General features: G+C 43.5%; 1 non-coding gene across 1 annotated transcript; it reads left to right on the top strand.

The window, feature by feature from the left end:
• Window positions 1-16139: 16139 nt before the first annotated feature.
• LOC124554891 lies at window positions 16140-16246 on the top strand. Its single transcript, XR_006968482.1, has one exon. It is a non-coding gene; the product is annotated as a U6 spliceosomal RNA (small nuclear RNA).
• Window positions 16247-16704: the final 458 nt, after the last annotated feature.

Here is a 16704-nt window from a genome sequence, read left to right as displayed (position 1 = left end):
TCTAAATGAGTAGCTGAAGCTAGCAAATAAACATTTTGTAAATAATTTCCTTGGACGGTTCACAAAAACAACACAAAAACTGCACCCCTAACAGTCACACCACTGCAGTTTAAGATACCACTAAATAATTGTATAAATATAAAGTAGCATGATGAATAAATGTGTTTCTCTCATCCCACCCACCTACTTTTTAATTTTGTGTTTCCTGAAATTAACTTATGAACTGTAGTGATAACAGAATATCTCTATACATAAATTTATGTTCATATATGTGTACTTTATAATTTGAAATCGGTTGGATTTGCAGTATTTCGTCAATAATTTCCAATCACAGTAAAAACAAGAAAAAAAAATTTGTCCTACTGTCTTTTAACAATAAGTTTACGCTTAAGGTGCAAACATTTTTCTGTTATTAACATGTTGCATGTTGCACGCGATTCACGATCATCTTTGCTCTGTTTGTATCCTTTATTTAATGAATGATGTCTTTGTAGCTTTGCTTAATGATAACCTTTACATTGTAAAGGAAAACGTCAAGTGTATACTGCAGGTGAGATGTTCAACATACAATTTAAGAATATTGTGAAGTGTGCCACAGTGATTTAGTTACAATATGTGTGTTATGCTGGAATTCAAGAACATATACATCCATCTGTAAAACCACATGGACCACAACAAAACAAATCGCCTCTACTGGAACGTCTGTATGTGAACACTACTGTTACGTATATTAATGAGACAACTGATATAGTGGCACTAAATACTCAAATACTCTTGTGCAGTGTGGAGCAGAAGACGTGTTTTTAATCAAAACATCTACGTAACGAAAAATATTAGCCGTCTGATGACGGGCATGGTAGCGCGAAATCGGTTATGCCACTGCAGTAAGACATTTAAAAAGTGTTTGTGACTCATTGCGTCATGCACAAACGGCCACGAAGTTCACAAGATCATAAATGGATAAAATAACACAGAAATTAATTGTCTGATTTAATTAAAACACGAGAACTGAGAGGTTTGTTATTTTATAGAAAGAAACAGGTTCAAAACGTAATATTCCTATTATTGTTATTATTGGCGTAAAGATACATATAGTACAACTTATATCGGTATCGTGTCTATGGCAGAAGAAGAAGAAGACAATCTAGCGTCACTTATTTCTCAGATGGGACAATTACTGCAGAACAGAGATTCGTATAATGCTGATGTGTTAAAGATGTTAATTTTTCCAAGACTTTGTTTTTACGTTAGCACAACCAAAGCTAACAGTTTTCTTTCCCGTTCATTCAGCAAAGTTGACACAAACTCGCAAATATTTTAACTGAAATATTAGTAGCTCTTACCCCCTCGAGACGGTCTATAAGCAAGATATCGTTTGACGTTTCTATTATATCCCTTCAGGATTGTTTAATTACGCACAAGAGTTCATCATTGCGTATTTACCGAAGTACATGTTATAATAAGCAAGAACATTTTAGAGCAAAGGCATACTATAACGGACCAGGGCCAATGTCCAAGCAAACAGCATAAACCATGAATGTGACATATAATTTCAGGGGAAATGATAGGTCACACCTATTTCCTTCTAGATGAGGAAAGGCGACAGTGAAGTTAAGTCTTCTATGTGTTTTTGAATAAAGGTATGAACAGCCCATTGTGTGGGGAATGGTGTGTTGTTATGTGCAAATGTCCAGATGTCGCGTGTTTCATGGGCGCAGCATATCGGTTGGGCAGAATGACGAACGGGACGGAATCAGTTGCTGAAGGGTGGGAGGGGGGGAGGGGGCTACTCCCGAAACGTGTAACCATAAGATTTCTATGGCCGTGGAACGCCAGCCACGAACAATCTACGAGAAGTTATAAAAACGAAGGAAATTACGTTATTCTGTCATTATTGACGAGTTATACTTATGTAAAGATTAATATCTACCTATGTAATATCTACCTATGTAAGAAGAGGAGAACGTATAGGGACAGTTAATGAAGAAAAGTTATAATTTCGTTGGTTGCAGAAGATAAAAGACTTTTACTTTTATCTTTAGAGAGCAGCCTACCTAAGCTGCCAGAAGAAGTTTGATGTAACACGGCACATCAGAATATAATAGCTGTTCCGACGGAGAGGAACTACAAGATAGAGGCGACGGATATTTTAGTTCCATTACGCAATAAAGGGAAGAAGACTATGAATGTAGACTTAGTCCACAACAAAAGCGAACAGGAACAGTTCAGTCTTCAACGAACATGATACATAAGGCACTGGCAAAGGCAAACGTAAGATTTGCCCCTTTGATAACTTTTTCTTTCGTATTCAAAAAATTCTTGTCAACTCGGGTATGAGCACGGGCAGCTGTGTTTATTCAGGGTGCAGTAACAATTAACAGTGAAAACTGGCACAGTGCACCGTGTGGCTAGGGCCTATCGTCGGGTAGACCGTTCGCCTGGTGCAAGTCTTTCGAGCTGACGCCACTTCGGCGACTTGCGTGTCGATGGATGTGAAATGATGATGATAGGGACAACACAACACCCAATCCCTGAGCGGAGAAAATCTGCGACCCAGCCGGGTATCGATTAGCACAGTTGAAACTACTGTATGTGGTAACATACACAAGAAGTTCCAGTAAACATATACGTGGAAAACGAGCCGTTTGTGAGATAACAACCAATTGTTACGAGCCGTCACTGACTTCAGTATTACTCTACTTAGTATAAAAAGTCCTCTTCGTCCGAACAGGTCTTGGAAGGCCGAACGGAACCGACCGACTGCAATGTCATCCTCAACAGATAGTCGTCACCAAAAAAATGGCTCTGAGCACTATGGGACTCAACTGCTGAGGTCATTAGTCCCCTAGAACTTAGAACTAGTTAGACCTAACTAACCTAAGGACATCACAAACATCCATGCCCGAGGCAGGATTCGAACCTGCGACCGTAGCGGTCTTGCGGTTCCAGACTGCAGCGCCTTTAACCGCACGGCCACTTCGGCCGGCATAGTCGTCACCGGATGAGGATATGAAGGGGCGTGTGGTCAGCACACCGCTCTCCCAGCCGCTGTTAGTTTTCTTGACCCGAGCCGCTACTTCTCTGTTATGTAACTCCTCAATTATTCTCAAAAGGGCTGAGAGCAACCCCCTTGCCAACACCGCTCGGCAGACCCGCACGGTCGCCATCCAAGTGCTAGTTAACGCCGACAGCGTGTAACTTCGACGATCTGACGGGAACCGGTGTTAACCACTGCGGCAAATCCGTTGCCTCTACTTAGTGTAAATATTCTTGAAATGTAATTATTTCTGTCAAGTCCCCATGTAATTGGGATGGTTCCAGAATGAGATTTTCACTCTGCGCTGATATGAAACTTCCAGGCAGATTAAACCTGTATGCCGGACCGAGACTCGAACTCGGGACCTTTGCCTTTCGCGGGAAAGTGCTCTACCATCTGAGCACGCAAGCACGACTCACGCCCCGTCCTCACAGCTTTACTTCTGCCAGTACCTCGTCGCCTACCTACCAAACTTTACAGAAGCTCTCGTGCGAACACAGTTTTAATCTGCCAGGAAGTTTCAATTGTGATTTTTGGAGAATTTATTGCAAGCATGTGAGGCACCGGCAAATTTTGCTGCTGATGTAGAACGACACCTAAAGCACCTGTATGTTCAAAAGATTCGTGCTGAGGTGGGGCTTTGGAACTGACAATAATTGTGAAACTTCATTGTAGATGACCATCAGCTGTTAATTTTTATGTTCAGTGCTATTAGTTTTGATCAGCTGACCATTATGAAGCCATAACAAAGCGTAACCAGCTTGTCACTTAACTTCAAATGTTGTACTGACAAGCTGGCTTCTTAATACTCTATCGAATCCTGTGCATAAAAATTACCAGCTGATGGTCATCTACAATGAAGTTTCACAAATATGATCCAAAACGGATAAGTCGAGCAGAGACTACACCTTGGCCTCCAAGGTCATCTGATGTCTATACTCCGGATTTTCATGTCTTGGGTCATCTCACAACTGAAACGTACACCATTCCAACTGATATGTTTGAAGCATTGCAGCATCAAAATTCAATGTCTTCTCAAGATTTAGGAGATGATTCGGGGCTGTTTAAGAGCATTCGTAACTCGCAGCACAGAAAAGTGCAGTATTGCATCCAAACGCAAACTCAACACGTGGGACACAGATTCGAATGTACAGTAAATTGTAACATGTAACGTGCAGAGGTAGTATTGTGTTTATTGTTAACGTACGCCATGTGAGCGCTCATTTAGTGGGACTTTAGCCTGGAAATGTTAAGCTCTGTACTGGTCATGCTTTAGTTGAAGGGAGAAAGTGGGAAACCTGCTGCTTCCGCCGCGAGGACTATAACTTGCTGGTTGACGCTCTGTCGAAGGAGAGGCCTTGCGATTCCTGGAGGCGTTATGGAACCTTAGCGGCTGGAGGAACCCCGAGGCTTTCTTTCAGACCTTGAATGGAGGTCTGTCGGCAGCTGCCAAGTGTTACTTTCCGGTTGACTGTAATAGCTATGGTTCCAAGGCCACATTTATAATGGCAATTTCTCTGGGAGGAGGAAGAGATGCAGTGTGGAGGCAGGGAACTGAGTGACCAATGACTGGTTTGATGCGGCCCGCCACGAATTCCGTTCCTGTGCCAACCCCTTCATCTCAGAGTAGCACTTGCAACCTACGTCCTCAATTATTTGCTTGACGTATTCCAATCTCTGTCTTCCTCTACAGTTTTTGCCCTCTACCGCTGCCTCTAGTACCATGGAAGTCATTCCCTCATGTCTTAGCAGATGTCCTATCACCCTGTCCCGTCTCCTTATCAGTGTTTTCCACAGATTCCTTTCCTCTCCGATTCTGCGTAGAACCTCCTCATTCCTTACCTTATCAGTCCACCTAATTTTCAACATTCGTCTATAGCACCACATCTGAAATGCTTCGATTCTCTTCTGTTCCGGTTTTCCCACAGTCCATGTTTCACTACCATACAATGCTGTACTCCAGACGTACATCCTCAGAAATTTCTTCCTCAAATTAAGGCCGGCATTTCATATTAGTAGACTTCTCTTGGCCAGAAATGCCTTTTTTGCCATAGCGAGTCTGCTTTTGATGTCCTCCTTGCTCCGTCCGTCATTGGTTATTTTACTGCCTAAGTAGCAGAATTCCTTAAATTCATTGACTTCGTGACCATCAATCCTGATGTTAAGTTTCTCGCTGTTCTCATTTCTACTACTTCTCATTACCTTCGTCTTTCTCCGATTTACTCTCAAACCATACTGTGTACTCATTAGACTGTTCATTCCGTTCAGCAGATCATTTAATTCTTCTTCACTTTCACTCAGGATAGCAATGTCATCAGCGAATCGTATCATTGATATCCTTTCACCTTGTATTTTAATTCCACTCCTGAACCTTTCTTTTATTTCCATCATTGCTTCCTCGATGTACAGATTGAAGAGTAGGGGCGAAAGCCTACAGCCTTGTCTTACACCCTTCTTAATACGAGCACTTCGTTCTTGATCGTCCACTCTTATTATTCCCTCTTGGTTGTTGTACATATTGTATATGACCCGTCTCTCCCTATAGCTTACCCCTACTTTATTCAGAATCTCGAACAGCTTGCACCAATTTATATTGTCGAACGCTTTTTCCAGGTCGACAAATCCTATGAAAGTGTCTTGATTTTTCTTTAGCCTTGCTTCCATTATTAGCCATAACGTCAGAATTGCCTCTCTCGTCCCTTTACTTTTCCTAAAGCCAAACTGATCGTCACCTAGCGCTTTCTCAATTTTCTTTTCCATTCTTCTGTATATTATTCTTGTAAGCAGCTTCGATGCATGAACTGTTAAGCTGATTGTGCGATAATTCTCGCACTTGTCAGCTCTTGCCGTCTACGGAATTGTGTGGATGATGCTTTTCCGAGCCGGCCGCGGTGGTCTAGCGGTTCGAGGCGCGCAGTCTGGAACCGCGCGACTGCTACGGTCGCAGTTCGAATCCTGCCTCGGGCATGGATGTGTGTGATGTCCTTAGGTTAGTTAGGTTTAAGTAGTTCTAAGTTCTAGGGGACTGATGATCACAGTAGTTAAGTCCCATAGAGCTCAGAGCCATGCTTTTCCGAAAATCAGATGGTATATCGCCAGACTCATATATTCTACACACCAACGAGAATAGTCGTTTTGTTGCCACTTCCCCCAATGATTTTAGAAATTCTGATGGAATGTTATCTATCCCTTCTGCCTTATTTGACCGTAAGTCCTCCAAAGCTCTTTTAAATTCCGATTCTAATACTGGATCCCCTATCTCTTCTAAATCGACTCCTGTTTCTTCTTCTATCACATCAGACAAATCTTCACCCTCATAGAGGCTTTCAATGTATTCTTTCCACCTATCTGCTCTCTCCCCTGCATTTAACAGTGGAATTCCCGTTGCAATCTTAATGTTACCACCGTTGCTTTTAATGTCACCAAAGGTTGTTTTGACTTTCCTGTATGCTGAGTCTGTCCTTCCGACAATCATATCTTTTTCGATGTCTTCACATTTTTCCTGCAGCCATTTCGTCTTAACTTCCCTGCACTTCCTATTTATTTCATTCCTCTGCGACTTGTATTTCTGTATTCCTGCTTTTCCAGGAACATGTTTGTACTTCCTCCTTTCATCAATCAACTGATGTATTTCTTCTGTTACCCATGGTTTCTTCGCAGCTACCTTCTTTGTACCTATGTTCTCCTTCTCAACTTCTGTGATGGCCCTTTTTAGAGATGTCCATTCATCTTCAACTGTACTGCCTACTGCGCTATTCCTTACTGCTGTATCTATAGCGTTAGAGAACTTCAAACGTATCTCGTCATTCCTTAGTACTTCCGTATCCCACTTCTTTGCGTATTGATTCTTCCTGACTAATGTCTTGAACTTCAGCCTACTCTTTATCACTACTATATTGTGACCTGAGTCTATATCTGCTCCTGGGTACGCCTTACAATCCAGTATCTGATTTCGGAATCTCTGTCTGACCATGATGTAATCTAATTGAAATCTTCCCGTATCTCCCGGCCTTTTCCAAGTATACCTCCTACTCTTGTTATTCTTGAACAGGGTATTCGCTATTACTAGCTGAAACTTGTTACAGAACTCAATTAGTCTTTCTCCTCTTTCATTCCTTGTCCCAAGCCCATATTCTCCTGTAACCTTTTCTTCTACTCCTTCCCCTACAACTGCATTCCTGTCGCCCATGACTATTAGAGTTTGGTCACCCTTTATATACTGCATTACCCTTTCAATATCCTCATACACTTTCTCTATCTGTTCATCTTCAGCTTGCGACGTCGGCATGTATACCTGAACTATCGTTGTCGGTGTTGGTCTGCTGTCGATTCTGATTAGAACAACCCGGTCACTGAACTGTTCACAGTAACACACCCTCTGCCCTACCTTCCTATTCATAACGAATCCTACACCTGTTATACCATTTTCTGCTGCTGTTGCTATAACCCGATACTCATCTGACCAGAAATCCTTGTCTTCCTTCCACTTCACCTCACTGACCCCTACTATATCTAGATTGAGCCTTTGCATTTCCCTTTTCAGATTTTCTAGTTTCCCTACCACGTTCAAGCTTCTGACATTCCACGCCCCGACTCTTAGAACGTTATCCTTTCGTTGATTATTCAATCTGTTTCTTATGGTAACCTCCCCCTTGGCAGTCCCCTCCCGGAGATCCGAATGGGGGACTATTCCGGAATCTTTTGCCAATGGAGAGATCATCATGACACGTGTTCAATTACAGGCCACATGTCCTGTGGATACACGTTACGTGTCTTTAATGCAGTGGTTTTCATTGCCTTCTGCATCCTCATGTCGTTGATCATTGCTGATTCTTCCGCCTTTAGGGGCAATTTCCCACCCCTTTGACGAGAGAGTGCCCTGAACCTCTATCCGCTCCTCCGCCCTTTTTGACAAGGCCGTTGGCAGAATGAGGCTGACTTCTTATGCCGGAAGTCTTCGACCGCCAATGCTGATTATTTATCAAAATTTAGGCAGTGGCGGGGATCGAACCCGGGACCGAAGACGCTTTGATTATGAATCAAAGACGCTACCCCCCCCCCCTTTTTTTTTTAAATCTCATTTTGTTCGCTATTGTTCGTTTCATCTGCTCGGGGCGGACGTCGTAAGACATCCATTTAAGTTCGTTGTCGATCGATTAACTCAGTTTTTTGATTACAGAGGGCAACTGACCGTCTGACCGAACACGCTGAGCTACCGTGCCGGCAGCCCTAGACCACGGGTACAGATCGAGTTGTGTATTGAGGTGCAAAAGTGAAGAGAGCAGTATGTGTGTTGGGTGTTGGTGCAGAGTCGGGAACAGTAGTGTTAACTGTGAAGTGGTGGCAGCGGGGTGAGGTGTTGGTAGCAGCCCGACGGAACAAGGTGGCAGTTCGGCTTGAATAACAGAGACGCACCGCACACTTTCTGAGGCAAAGTGCTGTAGTACAATTTCTGTCATGGTTGGAAGCAATAATTATAATCGGACGAAGACTGGAAGACAGGAAGTTTGTGGGTTTTGCCACCTGTCAGGAAGGCCTGCATGTATCCAGGGGCTAGATTAAACCTTACTTGGCATAATGTAAAGAAGGAGCGTTTATTAGACAATATAATTACAGTGACTAGATGAAACCTTACTTGTCAACTTGGCAACGTTTATTAAAGGAAGTGAATGAAACCCTTTCCACTTTTAATTTATATTGCCATGTCCCTTTAACAGACAGTCTCTTCACCTGTAATTGTTTAGTGTTCGCTGCAATCTTTGTGTGATGGTAGGCTAAATTTATATATAGTTGTCTGTACTTCTGCGTTTGTTTTCCTGCGCTTCGACGATCTTTATCAGAAGGCGCTGGATCTTCGCGATTATCAGAGAGGTCAATGATTCCTCTTTATAATTAATCTCCTTTTCTCATGGGGAAATATTTTCATCGTTAGGTTGGCGCCTCTACAATTATAGTTATCGGTCTTGAAAGGAAAGATGTTAAAGGCTGCCGAAACACTCAAGCTAAGAACCTAACCGCAGTGGTAACATCAGTTTCAGTCAGAGCACCAAAGTTAAGCACTGTTCGGCTTGGCTAGAAATTTGGATAGGTGAACGTCAAGGTCTGCAGATTGCTGTTGGCAATTGGGGTGCATTCGGCCCTTGTGAGAACAACTGACGAGCCCGCTGAGAGTAACTCTTTAGTTGCTCGGTACCGTTGGGCCTTTCAAGGCGTGCTCGGGCGGAGCTGGTTACATAAGTAACACACTTAAGGGTGGTGCATGGCAATCGTGCATCTAATTTGAGCCAAATTAGATGGGATATTGATCAAAAAGCTGACATTACAGATACATTTGTACTATCTAGGAAACTATGCGTAAAAAAAGTTTTGAATCACTTCGGTTCTGAGAGTTCCGGAACCTATTCAGAAAATTGGAATAGAAATCAACATAAACATCACTTCCGCCCTTTTTATTGCCCATGAAAACCACACATTACATGTTGTACCACCGCACAACGGGAACTTCAGAGATGATGGACCAGATTGCTGTACACACCTGTACCTCTAACACCCAGTAGCACGTCCTCTTGCACTGATGCATGCCTGTATTCGTCGTGGCACACTAGCCACAAGTTCATCAAGGCACTGTTGGCCCAGAATGTCCCAATCCTCAATGGAGATTCGCCATACATACCTCAGAGTGGTTGTTGGGTCCATAAACAGCCCTTTTCAATCTATCCCAGGCATGTTCGATAGGGGTCATGTTTGGAGAACATGCTGGCCATTCTAGTCGAGCGATATCGTTATCCTGAAGGAAGTCATTCACAAGATGTGCACAATGGGGGCGCGAATTGTCGTCCGTGAAGACGAATGCTTCGCCAATATGCTGCCGATATGGTTGCAATATCGGTCGGAGGATAGCATTCACGTATCGTACAGCCGTTACGGCGCCTTCCATGACCACTTGCGGCGTACGTCGCCCCCACGCAATGCCACCTCAAAACAACCAGGAACCCCCACCTTGCAGCACTCGCTGGACAGCGTGTATAAGGCGTTCATCCTGACTGGGTTGCCTCCAAACATGTCTCCGACGATTGTCTGGTTGAAGGCATGTGCGACACTTATCGGTGAAGAGAACGTGATGTCAATCCTGAGCGCTCCATTCGACATGTTGTTCGGCCCATCTGTACCGCGCTGCATGGTGACGTGGTTATGAAAATGGACCTCGCCATGGACGTCGGGAGTGAAGTTGCGCATCATGCAGCCTTTTGCGTACGGTTTGAGTCGTAACACGACGTCCTGTGGTTGCACAAAAAGCATTATTCAACGTGGTGGCGTTGCTGTCAGGGTTCCTCCGAGCTATAATCCGTAGATAGCGGTCATCCACTGCAGTAGTAACCCTTGGGCGGCCTGAGCGAGGCATGTCATCGACAGCTCCTGTCCGAACAACATCGCTCTTGCTCACTCCGAGACACCTGGACACTTCCCTTGTTGAGAGCCTTTCCTGGCACAAAGTAACGATGTGGACGCGATAGAACCGCGGTAATTACCGTGTAGGCAACACGAGCCATGTACCTCCTTCCAGGTGGAATGACTAGAACTGACCGGCATTTGGACCCCCTCCGTCTAATAGGCGCTGCTCATGCATGGTTGCTTACATCTTTGGGTGGGTTTAGTGAATTTGTGAACAGTCAAAGGGACTGTGTCTGTGATACAGTATCCACAGGAGTCCTGCGAACCGGAGTGACGCAAAACTTTTTTTGATTTGTGTATTTCATACCTAAGACAGCAGCGGCTCGAAACTGCACACACGCAATTATCTTTCAAATTTCTCGTTTCCCACTTTCATTGGAACGTCTTTGTTTCTATTATCGTATCTTTTCAACCGTGTCAATTTTCCTATTAATTATGTGACGCCATGTACATCATGCATATTTCTATCTAGGTACAGCTTGGCCATAATACGAGTAAAAGAACGGTCACACAGTCAGCTTAATAACTGATGTATACAAGTTGCTGATATGTTTAATAGGCAGAAAAATTGAAAAGAAAATTGAGAATTTGCTATACGAAAATCAGTAAAGGAAAGATAAAGGCACCAGAGAGGCAGTTCTGACTTTGTGATTGATAAGGCAATCAAGACTGAATAAAACTGAAGACACATTAATAGCATTTGTCGACCTGGAATAAGCGTTCGTCAATATAAAATGGGGCAAGGTGTTCTGAATTCAGAGAGAATAGGCTTAAGCGATAGGAAAAGATGGGTAATGTAAATAGTACTAGAACCAAGAGAGAAAAATACGAGTGCGAGGCCAAGAACGAAGTGTACGTATTAAAAAGGGTGCAAGACATGGATGTAGCTTTTCGTCCCTACTGTTTAATAGGGGTAATGCAAGAGTAGGTTTAATAATGAGTAAAAAATAGGGACACGGATAAGCTACTATTAACAGCATAGTGAACGCATTATGGTAGCGAAGGTAGACACGAAGCCCACACTCACCACAGTTGTACAAGTTTGTAAGTCAACTAACTCCGTAGATGACGAGGAGATTGAGGAAATGTATGCTAATAGAAATTATTCAGATAGTTAAGGGAGCTGAAAATTAGATAGTCATGAGGGACTGGAATTTAATAATAGGAAAAGGAAGGGAAGTAAAAGTAGTAGGTGAATATCGACAGGGGGAAAAGAATGGAATAGGAAGCCGCCTGGTAGAATTTTGCGCAGAGCATACTTTAATCTTAGCAAACACTTGGTTTAAGAATCATGAGATACGATTGTATACGTGGAAAAGACCTGGCGATACAAGAAGCTTTAAGATTGATTATATAACGGTTAGACAGAGATTTAGGAACCAGATTTTAAAGTTCCAAGGGCAGATATAGACTCTGACCACGATTTATTAGTTATGAACTGCAGATTAAAATTGAAAAAAACTGCAAAAAGGCGGGAATTTGAGGAGATGGGACTTGGATAAATTGAAAGAACCGGAGGTTGTGGAGGGTTTCGGAAGGAGCAATAGGGAACGGTTGAAGAAAAGGGGAAAGGAATACGTTAGAAGAGGAATGGGTAGCTTTGAGAGATGAAATAGTGAAGGCAGCCGAGGATCCAGAAGGTAAAAAAACGAGGGCTAGTAGAATTCCTTGGATAACACAAGAGACACTGAATTTAATCGATGAAAGGAGGAAATAGAAAAAATGCAGTGAATGATGCGACAAGGAATACAAACATCTAAAAATGAGATCGACAGGAAGTGCAAAATGGCTAAGCAGGAATGGCTAGAGAACAAATGTAAAGACGTAAGGCATATATCAATCACTAGGGGTAAGATAGCTACTGAAAACAGAAAAATTAAAGAGACCCTCGGAGAAAGGAGAACCACCTGCACGAATATCAACATCTCAGATGGGAAAACAGTCCTAAGCAAAGAAGGGAAAGCACAAAGGTGGAAGGAGTATACAGAGGGTCTATACAAGGGAGATGTACTTGAGGGCAGTATTATGGCAATGGAAGAGGGCGTAGAGGAAGATGAGAAGAGTGATACGATACTGCATGAAGAATTTGACAAAGCACTGAAAGACTTAAGTCGAAACAAGGCCCCGGGAGTAGACAACATTCCGTTAGAGCTACTAATAACCGTGGGAAAACCAGCCATGACAAAACTGGTGAGCAAGATGTATACCCTCAGACTTCAAGAAAAATATAATATTCCCTATTCCAAAGAAAGCCGGTGCTGACAGATGTGAAAGTTACCGAACTATCACATTAATAAGTCACGGTTGCGAAATACTAACACGAATTCTTTACAGTAGAATGGGAAAACTGGAAGAAGCTGACACAGGGGAAAATTAATTTGGATTCTGGAGAAATGTAGGAACACGCGAGGCAATACTGACCCTACGACTTCTCATAGAAGATAGGTTAAGGAAAGGCAAACCTACGTTTATAGCATTTGTAGACTTACAGAAAGCTTTTGACAATAGCGACTGCAACACTCTCTTTCAAATTCTAAAGGAGATAGGGGTAAAATACAGGGAGCGAAAGGCTATTTACAATTTTTACAGAAGCCACATGGCAGTTATAAGAGTCAAGGGTCATTAAAAGTGAAGCAATGGGTGAGAAAGGAGTGAGAGAGGGTTGTAGCCTGTCCCCAATGTTATTCAATCTGTATACTGAGCAAGCTGTAAAGGAAATAAAAGAAAATTCTGGATTAGGAATTAAGGTCCACGGAGAAGAAATAAAAACTTTGAGGTTTGCCGATGACATTGTAATTCTGTCAGAGACAAGAAAGGACTCGAAAGAGCAGCTGAACGGAATGGACAGTGTCTTGAAAGGAGGATATAAGATAAACATCAACAAAAGCGCCGGCCGCGGTGGTCTCGCGGTTCTAGGCGCGCAGTCAGGAACCGTGCGACTGCTACGGTCGCAGGTTCGAATCCTGCTTCGGGCATGGATGTGTGTGATGTCCTTAGGATAGTTAGGTTTAAGTAGTTCTAAGTTCTAGGGGACTGACCACAGCAGTTGAGTCCCATAGTGCTCAGAGCCATTTGAACCATTTTTCAACAAAAGCAAAACGTGGATAATGGAATGTAGTCGAATTAAATCAGATGATGCTGAGGGCAATAGATTAGGAAATAAGATACTTAAAGCAGTAAATGAGTTTTGCTATTACTGAATCAAAATAATGGATGATGTTCGAAGTAGGGATGATATAAAATGTAGACTGGTAAGGAAAGAAAGATGTTTCTCAAGAAGAGAAATTTGTTAACATCGTATATAGATTTAAGTGTCAGGAGGTCTTTTCTGAAAGAATTTGTATGGAATGTAGCCATGTACGGAAGCGAAATATGGACGATAAACCATATAGACAAGAAGAGAATAGAAGCATTTAAAATGTGGTGCTACAGAAGGGTGCTAAAGATTAGATGGTTCGGTCACATAGCTAATGAGGAAGTACTGAATAGAAATTTGTGGTACAACCTGACTAAAAGAAGGGATTCGTTGGTAGGACACATCCTCAGGCATCAAGGAATTACCAGTGTAGTATTGGACGGAACTGTAGGGGGGGGGGGGGGGTAGAAATCATAGAGGGGGACCAAAGGATGAATACAGTAAACAGATTCAGATGGATGTAGGTTGCAGTAGTTACTCGGAGATGAAGCAGCTTCCACAGGATGGACTAGCATGGACAGCTGCAACAAAGATCACAACTACAACAACAACAGTATTCAATCTATACATCTATATCAGTGGTAAGATCCGCTGAGAAATTATTGTCCTCATTGAAAGTGCAGATGAATTACGGGATCTCTAATGGAATGAACAGTTTAATTAGATTGAGAGTAATTCGAAGGAAGACGAAAGTAATGAGAAGTAGCAGAAATGAGAACACCGGAAACTTAACATCAGAACCGAGCATCGCTGAGTTAAGGAATTCTGCTACCTAGGTAGCAAAATAACCGAAGAGGGATGGAGCAGTCAGATTAGCACTGCCAAAAAGGAAGTTCCTGGCCGAGAAAAGTCTACTAGTATCAAACACAGTCCTTAAATTGAGGAAGAAATTTCTGATAATGTACTTTGGAACACGGCACTGTATGTAGTGGAACATGTACTATGGGAAGACGGAACAAAAAAAATGTGTGTGAAATCTTACGGGACTTAACTGCTAAGGTCATCAGTCCCTAAGCTTACACACTACTTAACCTAAATTATCCTAAGGACAAAGACAGACATCCATGCCCGAGGGAGGACTCGAACCTCCGCCCGGATCAGCCGCAGAGTCCATGACTGCAGCGCCCTAGACCGCTCGGCTAATACTGCGCGGCACCAAGACCGGAACAGAAGAGAATCGAAGCATTTGAGATGTGGTGCTACAGACGAATGTTGAAAATGTGGTGGACTGATAGGGAATAAGGAGATCCGTGGAATCGACGAGGAAAGGGATCTGTGGAAAATACTGACAAGCAGTGGGGACAGGATGTTAGGACATCTGTTAAGACGCTAGGGAACAACTTCCGTGGTACTACAGGGAGCTGCAGAGGGTAAAACCTGTAGAGGAAGAGAGCAATTGGAATATACCCAGCAAATAATTGAGAACGTAAGTATTGATACTCTGAGATGAAGAGGTTGGCGCAGGGGAGGAATTCGTGGCGGGCTGCATAAAACCAATACGAATGCGCAGACACTGGTTCCTAATTTCTGAATCCAAGCGTATCGACACAGAGAGGAAGCTTAACAGCCGCGCTGAGTGGCTGCGTGGTTTGGGGCGTCATGTCACGGACTGCGCGGCCATTCCCGCCGGAGGTTCGAGTCCTCCCTCGGGCATGGGTGTGTGTGTGTGTTGTTCTTAGCATAAGTTAAATGGCTCTGAGCACTATGGGACTCAACTTCTGAGGTCATTATTCCCCTAGAACATAGAACTACTTAAACCTAATTAACCTAAGGACAACACACACATCCATGCCCGAGGCAGGATTCGAACCTGCGACCGTAGCGGTCTCGCGGTTCCAGACTGCAGCGCCTAGAATCGCACGGCCACTTCGGCCGGCCAGCGTAAGTTAAAGTAGAGTGTAAGTCTAGGGACCGATGATCTAAGCAGTTTGGTCCCTTAGCAAAAAATAAATAAAAAATAAAAAAAAGAAGCTTAACACGTCATGTACTTGCCGTGAGACAAGTGCAGTTGGCGATGAAACTCCAAATCCTTAGCAGGACATCAGGCATTCAGAGGGAAGCTTGTCAGCCAGCAATACGAACAGTCGGTCGTGAAGCGAGGGGGCGGCTTAGCCGTGGGAAAGCACGCGCGGCTGGTCGCTGAAGCGGGTGGAACGACGCCAAAACGAGAGACAGACGCGCGCTGGACCACGACGGCTCCGCATTACACGCCACCGTGCGGGCGCCAGCGCGCCAAGGACGAGCGGTAAGTAGGGCCACCGAGTGCCCAGATTGCGATCCGACATCTCTCTCTGGCGACCAGCATCACTCCGTTACTTCATTCATTATGTAGGAGGATACAGTGCTCGCGCACTGAAATGAAAGCGAAAGGGCAACTCGGTTAGAGCGTTTCTTTCGGGTATGGGTGTCTAAACTGAATTATCTCGCGTCCGTCTCCGGCCACGCGAAGGTTTTGTACTTTCTTCGGCTGTACATGGAGTAACACTGGAGCGATACAGAGAAGAACAGCATGGCCCCTCCTCAAGGATGACACTCAAAATTTTTAAGCGTTCCACATTTTAAATCTTAGTATGAAACTAAGTTGATCAACATAGACTGGGAGAAGCATTGAATATGAAGGTTATAAGTAACTGATGCACTGAGAACCATAATGGCTTAAACCATAGACACAAAGTTTTGAGAAAACATGTGTTCGTGAAAATCAGATTTGTAGAGAAACCATTAGTCTCATGGGTCCGAACTGAATGTTAACGCCGACCGGGGTGGCCAAGCGGTTAAAGGCGCTTCAGTCTGGAACCGCGCGACCGCTACGGTCGCAGGTTCGAATCCTGCCTCGGGCATGGATGTGTGTTATGTTCTTAGGTTAGTTAGGTTTAAGTAGTTCTAATTCTAGGGGACTGATGACCTTGGAAGTTAAGTCCCATAGTGCTCAGAGCCATTTGAACCATTTGAATGTTAACCTACTCTCATTGTCCTATATTTCCTGCAAAAAAAGTAATGTACTCACTTTACGTTATTT

This window comes from Schistocerca americana, chromosome 1 (genome assembly GCF_021461395.2).
Source record: "Schistocerca americana isolate TAMUIC-IGC-003095 chromosome 1, iqSchAmer2.1, whole genome shotgun sequence".
In the NCBI taxonomy this organism is placed as follows: domain Eukaryota; kingdom Metazoa; phylum Arthropoda; class Insecta; order Orthoptera; family Acrididae; genus Schistocerca; species Schistocerca americana.
Note: the sequence above shows the minus strand (reverse complement) of the source record. Positions and strands in the feature narration are given on the sequence as shown.